Source organism: Canis lupus, chromosome 1 (genome assembly GCF_048164855.1).
Source record: "Canis lupus baileyi chromosome 1, mCanLup2.hap1, whole genome shotgun sequence".
NCBI lineage: Eukaryota > Metazoa > Chordata > Mammalia > Carnivora > Canidae > Canis > Canis lupus.
Window position 1 is genome coordinate 23,169,045 of NC_132838.1, and position 20,317 is coordinate 23,189,361.

The following is a 20,317-nucleotide window of genomic DNA, read 5'->3' on the forward strand; positions in this document are numbered from 1 at the left end:
CTCAACTTTTCTGAAAATTTTAAATCAAGTGGGCCTTCATGATTATTTTAGACCATAAAGCAGTTCTTATTTGCCTATGATTAATAGTAACTGGCATATAAGTTAAGAAGATACAATTTGGTTCATCTTTGAATACTGATATATATATTTTTAATATTTTATTTATTTATTCATGAGACACACACACACAGAGGCAGAGACTCAGGCAGAGGGAGAAGCAGGCTCCATGCAGGGAGCCCAACGTAGGACTCGATCCCGGGTCTCCAGGATCACGCCCTGGACCAAAGGCTGCACTAAACCACTGAGGCACCCTGAATACTGATAATCCTTAATAGTGTTTTGGGTTTTATTCTACAAGAGTGTATTTGAATCCTGATCCACTGGAAAATTGTAACCAGTTTGATTAAGTTTATGGTAAGTGTTTTAAGGGTACGCATTTATAGAGATATCTATAAGGACCCCATCTCCATCTCTCAACTGATGAAATATGAGTTTTTGTCTGACACAGAAAGAAAATACAAGTAATCCACTTATCAAGTCTGATCATGGGAACAAAAAGAAAAAGCCTGGATAAGAGAGAGGGAAATAAAAGAAAGTAATTGTAGATCAAATCCTTATAACAAACCTTCCTCTCTAAACTCTGCATGGAAAAATGCTTCATCTCACCAACTTCATTTCACTGGATTTTGAGCTGAGGGACAACCACTTATTAGCAGATATTCATATTCTACTCATGGAAAACTCACCCTTCTCTCCTTCTTCCAAACTTCTATCAATCACATCAATACCATCCATCTGGCAAGCACAAATTTACTTAAGCCGCCTACCATATTCTTAACCTTGTCATATACCCACAAGGCAGCAATGCAATTTAGAAGTACGCCATGCCCTATTCAGCCCTGTTCAGCACGTTGACTGGTCTCTTACTCCATGGTAAATCAAAGGGCTTTCATAGACATGGTATACCTTAATTTGGTAAAACATTCAACAAATGATATACACCCATGAGGTTTACGCACCCAATTAGGGCTCTGCTTTTGGCAGGGCCAGAAGGTTTTAATTCAGATTGAGTGGGGAAGTGGCTCAAATGCTGAAGGAGGAAGTCCTGGAGGGAAACTTGACTCTTGAAGACTAAGAGAATTACTTAATTGCTTCTGTTCATATTAAAATTATGTGCTTATTTGAGGATGGCTTTGGGTGGGACTCGTGGGAAAATGGAAATATTTCTGTAGGCATTTAGAACTCAGTGTGGCATTGATTCCAAGGAGCTTCACAGTATTATACAAGTAGCCAAGTAGCCTATCAACAGGATTGACACAATTTATCTCAGATAAACTGGAGATTTTCCAAAGGCCTTCTGTCATTAGTTATTCTATAAAAGCATAATAGTTTATTGTTTATAGTTTGTATTTCTGAAAATACACTTCACTTCAGAAATACAAACTATAAAAAAAAAAGTGACCAGAGGAGCCCAAACAACTAATAAAAAGTAATGGAGATTTTTTTTTTTTAAGTGTCATATAATCATGGAGCTCTTAACAACTGATCAAAGCCCTATCTCTAGGAGCAGTCACCCTATTATAACTATATATAATCGCTAGATCAGTGCATTAATATCATTTTATCTATCTTAAAAATAACTGTCAGGATGACCAAAGTCTGCCTCGGAGCTTTTTACTTAATTACATTTTGCGGACATGTTCAACTTTATCTGTCACGTCTATCACAGGCCATGAAAATCAGGAAGGACAGGGACGAGCCTCCTGTTCCTTCTGTGAAGTGATTAAATATTAGACCAATACCCAACTAGCTGTCAACAGAGGGTCAAACTCTCACATCAACCAATTTCATGATCATGGGGGCAGCCATGCCCCCACTATGGGATATTTTTAACATCTCTAAAATGTAGAAAACAATATTATTATTGCCCAAACTATCTTATGGTTTTGCCATGGTGATTAATCGGGGAAATAACATAGCAATATTCTTTAGAGAATGGAAAGGGAGGTACTTTAATTACGTGAAGTTTCCGTCTTTTGAGCTTTGGCTCTCCAAGACCCCCGACAAGCAACACAAGCAAACATTGCCGCCCCCACCCAGCATTCCAGGGGCCTCCCCTAGTGACCCTCACTCCCACTTTTTAATGTCTGGAGCCCTCCTCTGCTATGATGTACACTTCTACAGGAGCCACAAAGAAGGGCTCACTTCCTCTACCTTCGCTGTCTTCCTTTTCAGTTCGAATTCCCCTGTGGGACTGCCCTTTCCAGAAGGGTTTTCCAAGCAGCTACTAACCTCCAACCTGACTTCTAAATTGTCTGGTCTCAAGCCTCAGATAGGTCAGGTTTCAGAGGGACAAGGAACTCAACAGACCTCAAAGGACCCAAAGAAACCAAAAAAAAAGGAGCCCAGGAATCCTGGCAGAATTGCATGCCTCTTTTAAAGAATAAGTCACCTCATTAGGGGTAGGTCTGAGCACCCACAGCTACATACACCTATGCTTCTCTGTGTTTTGAGTTCGAAATGAAATCTGCTCATAAACTGAGTAATACTAGGACTACTAAAATGGCTTCTGCTCCTGAGTTTTGCCACCATCACTGTTGCAACTGCTAGTGTTGCTTATAATGGCCCATAGGTGGGACTGGCGAGCTGACATTCCTGAATTATAATTCCTATTCAAGAATTTCTTTACACCTGGGGCACGCCATAGTCCATTCCTCCACCTGTGAAATGGGTGTGGTAAGTCTGCTCCCTACAGGCCAATCTTCAGAAAGACTGGAAATGATTATTTCATACAGCAACCATCAAGCACTTCTTGAATAGACAACATATTGGTCCTTGCTATCCAGACTACATAGAGAAGAACAATGATTGTTTTGACTAGAAAATCAGAATGAGATTCCAACAATGTACATATTTGTGAAAATAAGGCAAAGTCACTTTAATTCCCCCTTTCCAGTAAGCACTTGGCATTAATTTACATATATTCTTTTAACCAAACAATAAAATGATTTTTTTCCTTTGAAAAATTCATGGCCAACGTTTAGTCTAAAAAAGGAAGTTCTAATTATGAGAAGATTATTATTTTCTCATTTGCACAGATTTGGCTCATTAGAGCTGTAATCCTTTTCCTTCAGCCCACAGACTGAAAGTAACCTTTTCCTATGATTCTGAGAGCGAAATTGACTATTTTAACAAAAGTTCAAATCACTGTGACTGGAAGGCCTGACCAATGTGACCCCTAATAACAGCAGTGACCAGAGAAGAGATCATTTCTCATATTCCATTTGAGGGTCTGCTTAGTAATTGTTCATGGAACTTACTGGGCTTCATCTTGGTGGCCTCATAAAAATATGATTTTAAATTCGAATTATGCTATATAACATCATGGTGTCTAGCCAGCCAAATTCAAATGACATTCAGTTTATACTTCTCTAATCTCTCCAAGTGCTTCAGTGGGTCATTTATAGAATTGAGTCTTAATGGCTAGAAATTAAATTAGAAAGGAAATATGCATCATGCTTCTACTGCACTAAAATGAAAACTTTTTTTCCTAGTTAAGTGGACCATCTTTCTCTTTTGGATATTTAACAAGAAAAAAGAACTAATTTAATGGAGTGAGCTCATTAATGCTACTCTAGCCCATCCATTAGCATGTGTCTTTAGAGCAGAGATAGCAAAATGTTACTCAAACATGTCTACAGCCTGAATTTACTAAAAGCACTTCCTCACAGATTCACCCCATTAGGCATTTACTTAGTGTTTGTTTTTAGCAAAGCATCCAATCTATTTAAGAAGGAATATAAATGATATTATCCTTTTTTATCTTCTTTTCCCCCAAGTCCATATGTAATGTTGATGGATCAGTTAAACAACAAAATACGTGTGACACAGGAAAATGAAAAGAAGAGGATGTGAAGCATCTTAAACATAAAGAATGCAACCCACTGACATAAAGTCAAGATCCACACTAATAGCCTGAAGTGGAAGAACTGGTAGTGAAGTCCAAAATTTTCTTCAATTTTTACATCGTTTGTTCTATAACAGTTATTCCTAATCTGTAAATCAAGGAACTCTAGGTAAGTGTGGTGCATGCTTTATAGTCACAGAAAGGCACCCACGAATTTATTTCAGACATTAATATAATTTTCAAAGCACATTCAGAATTATTTTCCAAGAATGCAAAGATACTATTCTCACTAATAAAATTTTATTTATTTTTCCTAAATTCATAATAATGGTTATTGCCATTTTTTGTTTATCTTTGCTTTTTAAATGTATGGCTATTTATTAATGCCAAAAGAATAATTCTATTATCTTAAGTTTCATAAAGATCTTAAAAATATGACTTTGTAATCAAATTATATAGACATTTGTAAATACACACATACACACGCATACACACATGTATTTAAATGAACTGCTTAAGGGGGCACCTGGATGGTGCAGTCAGTTAAGCATCTGACTCTTGGTTTCAGCTCAGGTCATGATCTCAGGGTCCTGGGATCGAGTGCTGCATCAGGCTCCACGCTCAGCACAGAGTCTGCTTGAGATTCTCTCTCTCTCTCCCTCTACCCCTCCTGCTCATGTTCTATCTCTCTCTCTAAAGTAAATAAATGAAATATTTTAAAAATAAATAAACAAATGAAATCAACTCACCCTACCCCTACTCAGCCAGTCCCCACCTTCCAGGACATTCCCCCACACCTCTCCTTTTGGCTTCCCCAAGCCCGCCAAGGCCTGATCTGAGTGCTGCCACCTTGATGACATTCATCACAGCCTAGTAAGTATGAAAGCAGGTGAGAGCACAACAGCTTAAAACTGATTTTGTAACATTGCCTCCTATTTTTTTAAAGACTTCTGTGGTCTTGAGTTCAGTGGTCATAAGCATCTTAACTCATTGTTAGAGCAAGCTTCTATAGGAATTTAGACTCTAATGCCATTCTCAGTCACCATCTTCACAACCACGTGGCCATATTATTCATATGCCCTTTTAACAACGATGCCTTACTGAGGGTTTCTGTACACTTTCTCCAATCACAATAACAACTCCACGGGGCATGGGCTATTACTTGCATTTTACAATGAGAAAACTGAGGCGTAGAGAGGTTCATGAGTCTTGGCGTTTGTCCATAGTACCAAATCCTTGGTAGAACTGGAGCTAAACCTGCCATTATTAATTCCAGCGTCTATGTGTGATCTTTGTACAACATCATGGACACATCCTCACTGACAAAATAAGTCATTGAGTATCTCATTGATTAAACAACATTTTAAAATTGTATAAACTTATACACATACGTAGGACACCATTCTGCTTACTATTACATCTGGAATGTAGAAATTATAGGGAGGGAAGAAGTAATGGCAAAAAAGATCTACTCTTTTAGGCTAAGTCTTGATCCTCATTCAAATCAAATTATTGGAACTGCCGTACTTTGTCGGGGATGGTCTAAGTGAAGATGAAAAGTTGGGATAAGGAGGGAAGATAAATCGAACCTGAAAATGGCCTAGGGAGAGAGATCAGGGAGCAGGAGAGCACTGGCGGCTGGAAGAGTTGAGAGCAGAAGCGGACAGCTGTGCTGCTTCGCAGAGAAGAGCTGCACGCAGAGTGCAAAGGGAAACCCACACACAGCCTGGAGCACGACCCTCCACGGTTTGCCTGATTTCAAGGGGGTGGACCGCATCCTTGTGCAAACTACTTCTTCATTCCGTTGTCAGCATGAGTTGGGGGGCTGCCTGGACTGCAGGTCTGACCGGGGAAGTCATTTCTGGCAGTTTCACTTAAGAAACCCAGGTCATGGCTCTCATTCCTGTGGGGGCCAATTATCTCTGCTCTGACAAACAGAAGCACGGCCACTCTTGGGAGGCCTCTCAAAGGCATACCCATTGTTAATGAGTCAGTGGAAACACCTTTGGATATGAAGACACCAAAGATTCCTTTTCTAGAGTTACACATAGCCCCAAACCCTGCTGGTGGCCTTTATGTGATAGATAACTAATAAACAGCTTCGATAAAAGCGAGTGTTTTGGGTGTGATTCTGTGTTCTCGAGCTGATACTCAGTTAAAAAATGAAAAGAATCAGTAGCTGCCGGCAGCATGTCTACCGTGCATGTGAGCCTAGCAAGTAAATCAACTGCTTTAGATGTCAGATGTCTAGTTAATGATTAAGTAATAGCACTTGACTCTAATTCTACTTGCTTTCAATTTTTTATTTATTTTTTACTCCAAGAGTTGAACATGGGAAGAGAATTCTGTGAAATCTTAACGGTGGATTAGGATAGGTTTAGCCTTGATTTTAATTTTTAATAAGGCTGAGAGATGTTAATCCTGTACCCTCATCTTCTCCATTCTATCCCATAGACACACCCATCCAACCATCATACCAATCGCCCCAAGAATTTCAGACGTATTTCAGAAACTGTCTCAGTTCACTGGATACAGATTTATGAGCACTGAATAAACGAGCAGTTATAATTTGTCCTCATGATGCAAAACAGGATCAAAAGAAGTCAAATCAGCCTGTATATTTAGAGTATTAACCGTACTTCTCACCGGGATGTGAAATTAGAGGCATTGAGCCCATACAACAGCTTCACATCTACTTACGAAATCTATTAAAATTCCTTCTGCCACAGAGCCTAACGTTCAGCATTTTTACTTTACAGCCGAGAAATCCAGTCAACTGAGGTCAAGGAAGGCTATTTGCCCATAACTGGACAGCTAATGATTTGTGTATTGGGAACCAAGATCCTGGCTGCTAGGGCTTTGAGTTTTTACTATAACTCTTGCCTTTGCTCATTTGCAAGAAAAAACCCTAAAGACGGGACTCCTGCCCCCGAGTTCATCAGGCAGCTCGCTTCTGTGTGTCTCTCGCTTGCTCATAAGCCGCAATATCCAGATATGATCGGTTTTGCGTGTTGACCCATCCTTTCCCTGCCTGCTCACAAGACCTGTGGCCTTGGCCCCTCATCCAGGAGCAGTGAGAGCCTGGCATATTAGGATATTAGGATCTCTGCTTCTAGGCTCCGTTAATCATGCCATTTGCTACCGTTTCCTGTGTTGATCAGCTAAGTTTCTGAAGGAAAACAAAGTCCTGAGGAATAGTGATAGCATCACTCCCACTTTTCCAACCTCTTGTCTATTGTAGATTACGTTCATCTGTTTGGCTTTCCTGTCGAAATCTGGACATCTGGTTTCCATGCTGGCTACATACCTAGAAGTTATACTCTTTCATAAAACAGTTACAGAATTTACTACAGTTTTTTAAAATTTTCTTTTAAAGATTGTGTTTACTTATCTATGAGAGACACAGAGAGAGGCAGAGACACAGGCAGAGGGAGAAGCAGGCTCCATGCAGGGAGCCTGGTGAGGGACTGGATCCCAGGACCCCGGGGTCATGACCCGAGCTGAAGGCAGATGCTCAACCACGGAGTCACCAGGTGCCCCCACTATAGTTCAGGATGAAAAGTTTCACAGGACAGTATTTGGCATGTAGTAAGTAGTCAGAAATTAATGCTGCTTGATTCCAATTGCTGACGATTTTGAGACCTGAGACTCAGATGAATTTCTTTGGCTCATTCATTCACTTATTCATTTGAAATGCTTAGAGAGGATGGAGTCTGTGCTCAGCACTCTGCTAGGCCCTGAGTTTCTGAATCTGATCATCGGCCGCCTGGTCTGCAAGAGTAACATGAGATTCCCAAACTACTAGGTATACCAGCAGTAGCCCTGGTCCTGCTCAGCTCTGGGAGTCTCCTCCCTGTGGATTTTGTCTCTATTTTTGCCTGTTCCCAAACTCCTTGACATTATGTCATGATGCCTCAATGCCTCAGCCTTGCCATTTGATCTTAGGAGAGAAATTGAAAAACTGACATGAAATCAGCTTGACAGCTTGCACATGAGGACTGCAAAGACGGAAACTTCAGGGAAGAAACAAATGGAGTATTTCAAGAGGTTGAATTTTTAACTATAGAAAAACCATCACTGTGTCCTGACTCATTTTATAATCGCTTATAAAATGAGATAATAAATATACAAATATACAGTAAGTATTCAATAAATGCTCACTTTTCAATAATAGCAACTAATACCCCTCATAAGTGATATCTAAGTATACCTATACCTATTGCTTACATGAGTTTCAGGGAAAGAACAAAAACTTAAAGATGTTAAAGAGGTAGCCATCTACATATTGAAACTGTATAAAAAATACAAGCTTGATGCCTTTTGAATTATTTGTTTAAAATGAAGTTATATGTACCTCAAGGGTCTATTTAGCATTAGTGGACCAACTGAGTTCCTTGTATTATCAACATCCACATAAATAAAGAAAATATGTTCACTTTGTACCGATTTGCCTGTTTTCATAGAACATTGGAAAATCACCCTATGTAAAGTATACTAGGTGCCCAGAGATTTTGTTTTGCTTTGTTTTTGTTTTGAGGCGAAATCTTGTTATTCTTGACTTGCGAGGAAATGGAATTAAAAAAAAAAAAAAAAAAGAAAGAGAGAGAGAGAGAAAAGATAAATAGCAATCATCTCATTATTTTTAAGGCCTACCTTTAAAAATCAATATATAAAAGTAAAAATTACTGCTAGAAAGGTACTTTAAAGGAATATGATTATAATAAAGTACTACTGATACTGAATATAAAAATATAATAATTTTGATTTCTTTTCTTGTTATGCCTCTAAGCCAAGAGAGTTTTGACATTAATTTTTATACATTAGTCTTTTTTTCTTGAGATAGAATACCAATATCTCGCTAATGTGTATTTCAGTGATACCATGACTGCTGTTGATATATAAAAACATAAAATCAATTAGTAATTTTGACTATAATGGCCAAAGAAGGATGTATGTTTGTGTGGTATGAATAGTTTACAGTAAAAACAACTATATTCCATGTTCCAACTCCTCCACCCACAGTTAGCTACTGTAACATAGAAGACCGTCACCTGGTAGCTGGTTAAAATCTATTTGTAAGGGATGCCTGAGTGGCTCAGTGGTTGAGCGTCTGCCTTCAGCTAAGGGCATAATTCTGGGGTCCTGATCGAGTCCTGATGGAGTCCTGATAGAGTTCTGGATCAATCCCTGTATCGGGTTCCCGCAGGGAGCCTGCTTCTCCCTCTGCCTGTGTCTCTGCCTCTCTCTCTGGGTCTCTCATGAATACATAAATTAAATCTTTAAAACAAAAACAAAACACCTATTTTTAAGATTATAATTGTAGTAAAATAGGTTGTTTAAACAATACTTTCATTATCATTGTCCGTTGTTTATTGTCTACATTTCTTTCACTCCAGTAGTTGAATAAGTCCTAGCACAGACTAGATGCTCAATAAGTATATGTTGAATGGATGAATGTTGAACTTCAGCTGTTATCCCAACAATGTCCATTCATATTCAATTGACTTTCAGCATATTAGACTTGACATTGTCCATTCTCAGTTTCCCTCAATTCAATTTGCTATCTGTTTGGAAAAGAGGAACAGGCTAGGAGCATTTAGGAAATTTCTGTTTATAGCAAAGTATAAGTAGAACGACCCAAAGTGAAAGCATAACACACACAAACACACACACATACACACACATAACTTTATGACTAGAGTTTTAACCAAATAATTTTCTGTATGGATTACAGATTCCATATGAAATGAAAGGAATGATTGAGATAGTGTCTGATTGGAGTGTTTATGGCGTGCATCAGTCACTGCCCCACAAAAGTCACTGGGCTGCTTAGAACTCTATGGCCCTGGAAATTCTCCTTTATATAAAACCCGATGTGCTCACTTCAGCAGCACATATACTAAAATATAAAACATGATAATTTCTGGACTGAGTTTTAAATATTTTAAGAAAATATGTACAGTATTTAAAGACTTCACTAAAATTGTATAAACCTCAAGGGTAATCTATGAGGAAGATATATAAAAATGGGGAAAATACAGCAACATGGTCTTAAAAGGGCTAGATATATTCCAAATTCCAAATTCCAAATTCCATTCTTAAGCCACTGTGATAGACACAGGGAGGAGCAGCCACTTCACTTCGAGTAAAAAGACAGTATATACTTCGAACTGATAGATCATAAATATACTACTAGTTGTAACCATCTACCTGTGGACTTTCCCTCAGCAGTTTTGAAATAATGAGAATTAAAAATCCTGCTTAATTCCTTGTTCATTCACTACTAGAAACATAAAAAATCAAAAAGAGAGAAAGAATATTGAACCTATGACACAATATGATGATGTTAATGTAGAAAAAATTAAAAGGCAAATTAAAGACATTTGACAGTCATTAAATGTATCTGATTAAAATTGGTTAAACAGCCATCTGGATTTAGAATGTGTTCAATAAACACCAAATGAAACATTACCTTAGAAATTGAACATTTTCTAACTTGGGGAAAACTACAGGACTCAAAGTTTATACAAAATATGACTTAAATCATACTTTCTGAACAACCTTTATTCAAGTTCTTTTGTCAAAATGATCATAACAAAGTGTGTATGAGTGAAGGCAAGGCTCCAGTTCGAGAATGGGCAGAGGAAGTGTGTTCTAAGGGATGGTTGGAAATTTTTTTTTTCAAGAAAGCACGATTAATCCTTTTCTATTCAAGATGCCAAACGATGTCCACTGCACATCCTAGCCATATGCTCATTAGAGCAAACAAGAAGTCACAATTGAGAAGTAGATAAAGCAGGACTTTACAGGCAGAGCCAATAATGGATTGTCCCCTCTCCAACACGATCAACCAACGGGACAGCATGTTTAACAACCAGCTCTAATAAACCGGTTAAAAATATGGCTAGAAGAAGGCAGGGTAAGACTTTAACGCCTATTTTTGAGAAATGTTTCTGAAAAGTTAGAGCTAATTGCTGAACTAATTACACTTCTCTTGAATTTCTTATACACAAATGATGTGCTTCCAGATTAATTAACTTTACTTCCGAAGAACTGGGAGTGATTCCAAATTTTGACTGTCTGATTACTCCACTTCCATGGAAAATATTCCTTAAAGCTCTGCCCTTGGGCACATGATGTTAGAGGTATTTCACAGGGTAAAAGTAAAAATGCAGAAATAATTCTCTGACTTAGCAGCTCATCTTCCATACTACAGAATAGAGAAAAAAAAAAAGAATTATTTCGGCCATCCAGAATTGATATGAAGATTCAAAAACCAACAAACTCCAACAACTATCAAAATCTGTAATTTCTAGTTCTGTTTGCTTCCAATTCTATTTTATCCAAGAGCAATAATGTTCTCTCATGACCTGGGTGCTGTATTGTTTTAAAAGACTTTATTCCTGGGTTTGTACATTTTTTTTCTTTTTTACCTCCCCAATCACATTGAAAAGTCCATGTGGTCTCTCTGCTAAACCCTCTAATGTGAATACTGAAATCAAAAGTTCATTTCACTGCCTGGTACATAAGAAATCTATATCCTTTTGGCTCCTTCTTCTGTTACAAAATTCTGCGTTAGATTTCCTGCCCTTAAAAAAATGGAAAAACATTCTAATAAGTAATCAAGTTATAAAAGCTAGTTTTTATGAGTTTTGCTGCTTGGGGGCATATTTTGCTGCCAAAGATGCTTTATTAAAAAAAAAAAAAAAGTCTTGAGATTCTGTTTTGGGAGCAAGTACAAAAGATGCTACAATGCCTATGAATTTTTGAGCCTCTGTCTTTCCAACACTCTCCATGCCCTATACCAAGTTCACAGTTACTAGATTTAATTTCAGCTGCTCAGCTAAGGGCACTATTCCCTTTCTTGATTATAAGAAAAGTTTTCCTTGCAGAGTTAGAAGAAAAAAAAAAAAAAAGGCCAGTTGTATCCACTGTTGGTGGGTTTTCTAAAAATGGGACCAGCGGGGAATCAATCTTTGTTTTAAGCAGAAGAGACACTCTAGCTTATTTTCAAGAGGAAAGAGAAACACATAATTAACTAGGGCAGGCCTGACCTAGGGCAGATGGCAATAGCAGCCCAGTGGAGAGCATACTGTCTTAGAAAAAGATTCCTGCTGGGCCATGTCAACCCAAAGAATTAGGAGGGAAAGCTTTCTCAAAAACTGTATGAGTTTAAACTATCTTAATTTGTCTAAAAACATCCTGGAAAACACACACACACACATGCAGTGCATTGGAACTGATTGCAAAATACAAATAAAATTCAGCAGCAGGAAGAAAACGCTATAATTCTGTGATTCCATAATAACAGCAAATATTTTTGACAGTCTAGAAGGGCCAGAATTATGATAAGTTTTTTATTATTTTAAAAAATATTTTATTTATTCATGAGGCAGAGAGAGAGAGGCAGAGACACAGGCAGAGGGAGAAGCAGGCTCCATACAGGGAGCCTGATGTGGGACTCGATCCCAGGACTCCAGGATCATGGCCCGGGCTGAAGGTGGTGCTAAACTGCTGAACCACCCCAGGTGTCCCAGCTAAATTTTTTAAAGTGTTTTTCAATTCCATGTTTGCAACATCTCTGAGGTACATAGTATCATTGCTCCCCTTTAAAAATAATTTTAAAAAATATCATAAGGAAGTTGTAGGATGTGCCTGACATTGTAAGTTGCTGCACACATTATTTGAGTGTGAATATAAAGCAAGAAAATGGGACCGAATTGAAAGTCCAAAAATCACTTAACATATATGGGAAAATATGTGTAATTTCAAAACATTAGGAAAAGAGGGATAATTACATCAATGTTCTTGGGACAAGTGGGTAGCCATCTGGAAAAATATTCATAAAGTCAGAGCCTGACCACAACTAATTAAGCAGGATAAATCTAATGGATAAAAGATATAAATGCAATTGTAAATAAATACATTAAGCAACTATTAGAATAAACCAAGAATTCTTGTAAAACCTTGGAATGGAGAAGGCCATTCCAATATCACACAAAATTCTGAAGCCATTAAAGACAATATTTATAAATCAAATTAAATAAGAAATTTTAAAATTTAAGAACTGTTCACCAATAAATAAATAAATAAATAAATAAATAAACTGTTCACCATAAATTAACTGCTTTACCATGTCCAGGTAAATTATGGGACAGGGTAATCAGCAGGCACTAATTAGTGTTAATTCTTACAACTAGATTCAAAATATCAAGACTGGAGGAATCTTGGAAATCACTGCCTCTTATTCATGTTCTATGGACGAAAAAATGTGGCAAGTGACCTGCTCAAAGTTACAGACCTAATTAACACTTGCATCATTCAAGGGAGGTATTTCTGCTGTTACAACACTGCCTCACGCTAGCAAAGCAAAGCAGAAGAAAGAATTTTGCAGTTGGGGTAATAAACTTTGATCTACTGGTCAAATCAGGGAAAGAATATTAATAACAGCATGTTTCAGGTTTTTTTTCTACAAGCCAGATCATTGTAGTTACTTTATATACATCAACCTATTAAATAAAGTGCTGCCATTATAATCCCATGAGGAGACAAAGTCCATTTATTCAAGGTCACAGCTTTACATGGTGGGTAACCAGGTTCCAAATTCAAGCAGTTTTATTTCCCCCTCACCTGATCTTGTTAATACTCTCTTCTCAAATATTAAAATCATAGATAAATTAATATTAGGTTCATCGCTGGGAACTACACCTGTTCCCCGCAACATACCTTTAGCTCAACATTTTTACACTTGCTTGAAGAATCTGCCCAAAATGGGGGGAGCAGGGAGTGACACAAAAATGAACTGATGATAGCATCTTTACACAGTCACAAAACTGTCCTTTAGTGAGTAATCTGATGCCAAGTTTGACAGCTTTATAATTTCCATCTGAAAAAGCTAAATTTCATGCATCATTATGGCTATGCCTTTTGCTAAAATACTGAAATATCACTGTTCTGATAATCAAATGGTTTCTCGTCAGAGCCCTCAAGTGTTGTGATGGCCACACACCCTAGTCCCTCCATGGATCATCTCAATATACAGAAACCAAGAGGTCAAGGACGTGTGAGCAGGGAGGTTCCAGATTCTACTCCAGCAACATAGTTGACGTTGGCTCTGATTGGTCAGTGCTTGTGCTTTACAGAATGTCAAACATGCGACCGTTTTCTTATGTAAGTTCAAAGATAAGTCTAAAATATAGACATCAACGCAGGAAGAGGATGGCAAGGTAGCAAAATTTTCCAACCAAATCTAAAATGAGAACATAAAACATTTCTAGATGTATGTTACAGGAAGGATTTCATGTACAAAAATGGGCGGAAAGAAAAAAAAAAGGACAAAAACAGATTCCAGAGTGAAAGCGCATCTCAGTAGAAAGTGTCTTGTTAAAAAAATTATTAAATTTTTAATAAATGTTTAAAAAATTATTAAAATGGATACATTAAAATAATAATAAATAAATAGATAAAAATAAAAATAAATAAATAAATAAAATAAAACGGATACATTTTACTCGTAATGTCATGGCTCCACAACATGCCACTCAATCCCTCCAGAGATCAGACAAGCCAACTCTGAACTGCATGGTAGGTCAGAATCCCTTAGGACTGTCCCTGCATCCGTACCCTCTGGTGGGTCTATGTGCCTACTCCCAAATGAGCCATCCACTAGCTGCACACATCTCGGAGTGATCCACTTTTTGCATTGATCTTCTGCAGAGAGCTCCATCACATACACTTTCTTTTCTTTTCTTTTCTTTTTTTCTTTTAATATTTTATTGATTTATTTGAGAGAGGGAGAGCGTGAGACAGAGAGAGCACCATCACGGGTGGGGCAGGGGGGGAAAGAAAGGCAAATGCCCCGCTAAGCAGGGAGCCCAACTCGGGGCTCAATCCCAGGACCCTGAGATCATGACCTGAACCAAAATCAGATGCTTAACCAACTGAACCACCCAGGCGTCCCCCCACACACTTTCGATCACAGTGACTGTTGAATTCTCATTGAAGTCCCCCACTCCATCACCACTTATTCCGGTTGCAGTTCAGCCATCTGCATCGTCCTACATCTAGCTTTCCACAAGAGACAATTAGACCAAGTGTACCAACTCCTGAAGCACCCAACCTCTGCAAGAGAGACAAAAAGAAGCATCTACCAACATATGTGTGGGGGGGAGATGGGGAGAATTAAAGCCTAATTCCTTGAAGCCCAGAGCCTCTTCATTAAACATTTCCCCCTGCATAGCACTATAGTCCATTAAGAAATCTAGCGGTACCTTTTCTTCAATGCATGCTTCCTCAGAGAAGTGAACCACGTGGAGGATCTTATTACCTGCTGGAAACTAATCAACTTCCTAAAAAGGATGACTGAAATCAATGCCATTACTTATGCCATTTGCCATTGCTTCCATTGAAGGGGCAATTTTGTTGGGTCTGTACTATGCCCTCTGATGGAAAACTAGCATTCTACATGGAACCTGAGTATTTTAACTAATCTCCCTGTTTTCGAGAAGTCGTGCCTTACCTGATCCTGGAGTCAGGTTTGCAGCCTCTTAAGTGTTTACTGCAGAGTTTCGCAGGGTCTTTTTTCCTGGGGGATCGGGGATGGACTCCCGTTGGGATCACAATATAATTTCGGGTGGGGGGCTGGGCATTGCTGCATTTGGTCATTGCTGCTTTGTATTAAGATGGTTTCCTCTGTCCTGTCAAGGAGAATTGCTGGGATCATCCATAGGTGATTGCTGCCTTTTACTATGGTTCATTTTATAGAAGTGTCAATATACACCTCTCTTTTTCAATTTCAGAGTTCCTACAGGTCAGAGGGAAGGGTTTGATGAGGAAATGCAAGCTGACTGGGCAGCTTAGTGTTCTTTGAGATGTATTGCCTTTTCCTGGTAGCACATGAGAACCATTGTTGGAAATGGCTCCCAGTCCTTTCCTAGGGTCTGCTTTCAAGCTTATTCCTGTGTCCTCTCTGTCTTTCTTCCCCCAAGGGAACTGGGATGCATCTCCGTGAGTTCATTTTTCACTGACATCTTCTCAAGAAGGAGGTCAGATGTTAGCACAGATGAATACCTTTTGGACAGATCTTTTCATTGTGTTAGGCAGAAAACTGACTTTCTATAATGGCAAATTCTACTCTTGCCTTGACCAAGGAATATTTTTCTTTGTAGTTACTTCATGGAATATACTACTTATAAAGTATAAATCCTGAACCATTCATCCAGAACTCCTTATTCAAAGAGTTCTAATGACCAAAATCAGACCATCTTGTCTCATAGACATCACAGAGATACAAACATCAAGGAGGCCTGCCTTTCTCTGAGTTCCCAAGGACGGCACGTGAATAAAAGATGCAACACAATATTGCAATATATTGCAACACAATAGGTGTTCAGAGATGAAGTCTCTATATGGATCTGTTCTTTGTCTTTGTGTGAGTTCATATTCATTTGCTCCACTTCTCCTCTGTTGTGAGGAGGGATACTAATACTGATCTAAATCTTCCAGCATGGTTCTTGGCGTATGGTACAACCTCAAAACATAGTCAATGAAGGAAACAATGAACAAAATGGTGAGTTAATGTGAGAAAATGATTGCAAACTGCTTTGTAATGTGCCACACGATACTGTGGGAGTTAGGAAGCAAACTATTACGTGTGTGTGTGTTGAAAAAAACACAAGGGGACCGTATATTAGCTAAAGCAAACTGAGGATGAGTCCTTTTAAACAGAGGAGGACTTCCACATTGCGTGACGACACAGTACCCTGGGTCAGTCCCAACCAACAACTGGAAGGCCTTTAGGACGTGTAAATCTCACTTCCTCTTTTTCCCCTAATCCCAGATGCTAAGTGGAGAAACTAGAAAGCAGAAGGACTGCATGGCATGTTGATGGTCAAATAACAATGTATTACTAAAAATAAAATAAAACAAATGGAAAACTCTCCATCGATCTTCACCCCTCACCCAATTTGCATTTTTCTTAGCAAATCACTACATAACATATTGCATGCTTATTTGTTATATTATCCCACATCAATTAATAGCATACAAAGTCTTAACAGAAGTTTATCCTTCTTAAGGCAGGCAGACGACACCCGCTCAGCTAATGACACATTTCACTAACCGGGCATTCCTGTAACTCAGAGACTACGGGCAATGGGTATGAACTTCAGGGTGTTACGGAGGACCTCCTATATTCCAAGAAATGTACTAAGTGCCTTACAACTGTTCTACTGTTTACTCCTCACAATAACCCTATGAGGTTGTCACTTATTGGACAAGAAAATTGAACACAGAGAGATCAATTTCCTTGTCCAGGGTCATATAGTTTATCGGTGGTGAATCTAATTTATCCCATCTGACTTCAGAACCCATGCTTTTAAGCACCATGCTATATTATGCTAATGTTCTATAAAGGACTCGGGTTGCCTACAGAAAAATCACTCCTGGAAGATGAGTCAGTCCTGAAAAGTCCCTGCATGTTTCCTGTTCTGGCTCACCTGTGCTAGTCCCTAAATAGTAGAAAAATACTTAAAATCTGTTCCAACAATCTGCTTCCGGGAACTGGGTTAAATTTTGCATCACAAGTAATTGACACGATTGAGACGAGCATGTGTGCAATGTGGGTGGTATTTTAATAGGCTTTTTGAGTAATGAAAAATCCTGGATATGATATATGATTTTTTTTAATCATAAGATTTACTTTCTCTTACTGAACTCATGACTAAAGGAAAAATTAGAAATGATGTTAGAAAGGAAGCAGCATTATTTAAGGCACTCGAAGAGCTATTGGGCACACTTAAATTTAATTTTTAATAATGTGACTATAAAAAATATAAAAATTATTTGCAGTGAAGCACTTTCCTTATGATCATAGTAATGTTTATGTTTGTGCAAAATTTTTCATCTCCAGGACATCCTCCTCCAGCTTCCATCTTTGTATTTCTCTGCCTCACATTTCACATGTGGATGCATGGATCAAACTTGCCTACAGGATATCTCACTGAGCTCTGCTTTACTGACATCAAGCGCACACACGCATGCATGTGTGGGTGTATTTGTGTGTGTGTGTGTGTGTGTGTGTAGAATCTTCCATAAGGAGCCTTCTGCACCTAGCAGGTGAAAAAAAAAATCTTTATATATCCTTAAAGCCAAATCAACTTTGAATTAATTAGTAATTAGCAAAAACTGTCAAACCCTTTGCTCCCACATTACAGATAGCCATATTCTTAATACATTTAACTCTTATTTGTTCTGTTCCAGATACAGTTTTTTGGAACCCATGTGATTATGTTATACAATCTTAGACAAAGAAGTCCCATAGACCTACTGTGTACAGTTTTCAATACATGCAAACATTAAAGATTCCTTCTACCCTCTTTTCTTATCTGTCTAGGATCTATTCATAGGTCTTATTACCCATATAGTGAAGGCTCTGATATTTAATATCCCCGTCCTGACCTTACACATGAATTCTGGACTTCTGTATTGATTACCTCCCTGGCATTCCCACTTGGATGTCTCATAAGTACCTCAAGCTTAACCGAGTACAAAGTAGGATGCTTGATTTCTTCAATCTCGCTCCCCCATTAAGTCTTTCTCATCTTCGCTAACTGAACTATAAGTCAGCTACATGCTCAAGCCACAAACCTAGGACTCACTCTCATTTCTTGTTTTTCCTTCATTCTTTGTATTTGGTTGCATTTCCCAGTGTGGAACATGAAAGGAAATTCCCATTCAAGTTGTTTATTGGGGGATTGCTTCATTGCAGTGGTTCTCAACTTGAGAATGCATCAGAATCACCTTCGTGGCTTGTTCAAACACTCAATACTAGACTCCAAATCCAGAATTTCCACGTAGGTCTAGGGTGGAATCTGAGAAGTTATAGTTCTAACGTGCTACCAGGTGATGTTGATGCTACTTTTCCAAAGACCATACTTGGAAAACCACTGCTGCAGGGAGAAAGAGAATGAGAGGAGATGAATAGAGAGTGGGGAAAAGCAAAAATGTGGCCTTACATGGAATGGAGAGCCACCCAATCTCTAGGTCAATCAACAGAGAGGCAACTTAAGCTCTTAGATGACCCACACTCCCAACAGCTAGAGGTGATTTACCAGCTCTCAAAGGGTACCTGGACAGGAAACAAATAGCATCTGCTCTACCCCCAAAATTGATTTCCCAATCAGCTTTTTCAGATTCACTTCCAGAATAGGTACTATATCTAACCACTTCTCACTATATCCACTGATAGCACCCTAGGTCACTGTCTTTTCTCCGCAGAAGACACGTCCTTTCTCAACCAAAATAGCTTTTACATTTTTTTTTTTTTACAATGTTTTATACAATGTTTTATATAGGGCAAGAGCCAAATGCCTGGTATGGTCAAGCTAAGACCTTTAGGTGGACATAACTAAGCAACCTTTTAGTTAAAGAAGCCACAGGATGTAAATTCAAGGTCAATGTCTGAAACAAAAGCCCGATGAACTCACCTCTTAACCAGTCTAGTATGATGCTCCTACAATGCATTCTCCATGCGTGAGTCAGAGTAACATTTTTTTCTAATGTAAAGCAGATGTTGCCACCTCTCCATGATTCTCTGGTGTTCTTAAGAAAATCAAACTCTTATTTTAATATTTTATTTATTTACTCATGAGAGACACACAGAGAGAGGGAGAGACACAGGCAGAGGAAGAAGCAGGCTCCTCGCAGGGAGCCTGACATGGGACTCGATCCCAGGTCCCTTGGATCACACCCTGAGCCAAAAGCAGATGTCAACTGCTGAGTCACCCAGGAGTTCCTCAAACTCTTTTCCCACAGTAACAAGGCCTCAGCTTCAGACTCAAAGCTCTTGCAACTTTCTGTTACGTCTTCCTAAAGTAATTCCTTTGCCATCCCTCTAAAACTCACCATTACCTTTACCCCACAGAGATACAGATGGATGCCTGCTTTGTATCCCTCAGGTCTCAGCCCAAAGTCCACCCCCTCAGAAAGACCCACATAGATCTCTCTCTCTACTTAAACTGCTCCACACCCCTGGTCCCTGTCACGTTATCCTGTTTTAGCTACTTCATAGCATCTAAGCTCTCTAAGGTTTTCCTACTTATTAATCTATGTCCTTGTTTATGTCCTTATTAATCTATGTCTCCTCGTGAGAACATGAGTTCCGCGACCTTGTTCTTTAGATCACTGCTGTGTTCCCATCACATTGAAGAGTGTTTGGCACATAGTAGGAGTGAAATAAAATATTTTTGAAACATATATGAGTAATGTACATGGTTGGAACAGGGATGATATTTTACCTCATAGCCTTCGCTCACTAGACTCATTCTTAGTTATTTTCTTCAAGGCCATGCATGGCCATTTTGGAGTAGAAAGATCTCAAGGATCAATCTTATCTTGTGACTAATCAGCATA

At 38.6% G+C, this 20,317-nt stretch overlaps 1 protein-coding gene across 7 annotated transcripts in view; it reads right to left on the reverse strand.

The window, feature by feature from the left end:
* The window catches only part of DCC (DCC netrin 1 receptor), a 1,086,838-nt gene that overhangs the window by 615,365 nt on the left and 451,156 nt on the right, over positions 1–20,317 (reverse strand). The window contains exon 1 of one of the 7 annotated variants that reach the window (XM_072822937.1): positions 13,634–13,953. The exons of the other annotated variants lie outside the window; for them this stretch is intronic. The gene's annotated coding sequence lies outside the window, so the exon portion shown is untranslated. Of the gene's footprint in view, positions 1–13,633; positions 13,954–20,317 lie in introns of those variants that run through there. 7 annotated transcript variants of the gene reach the window in all.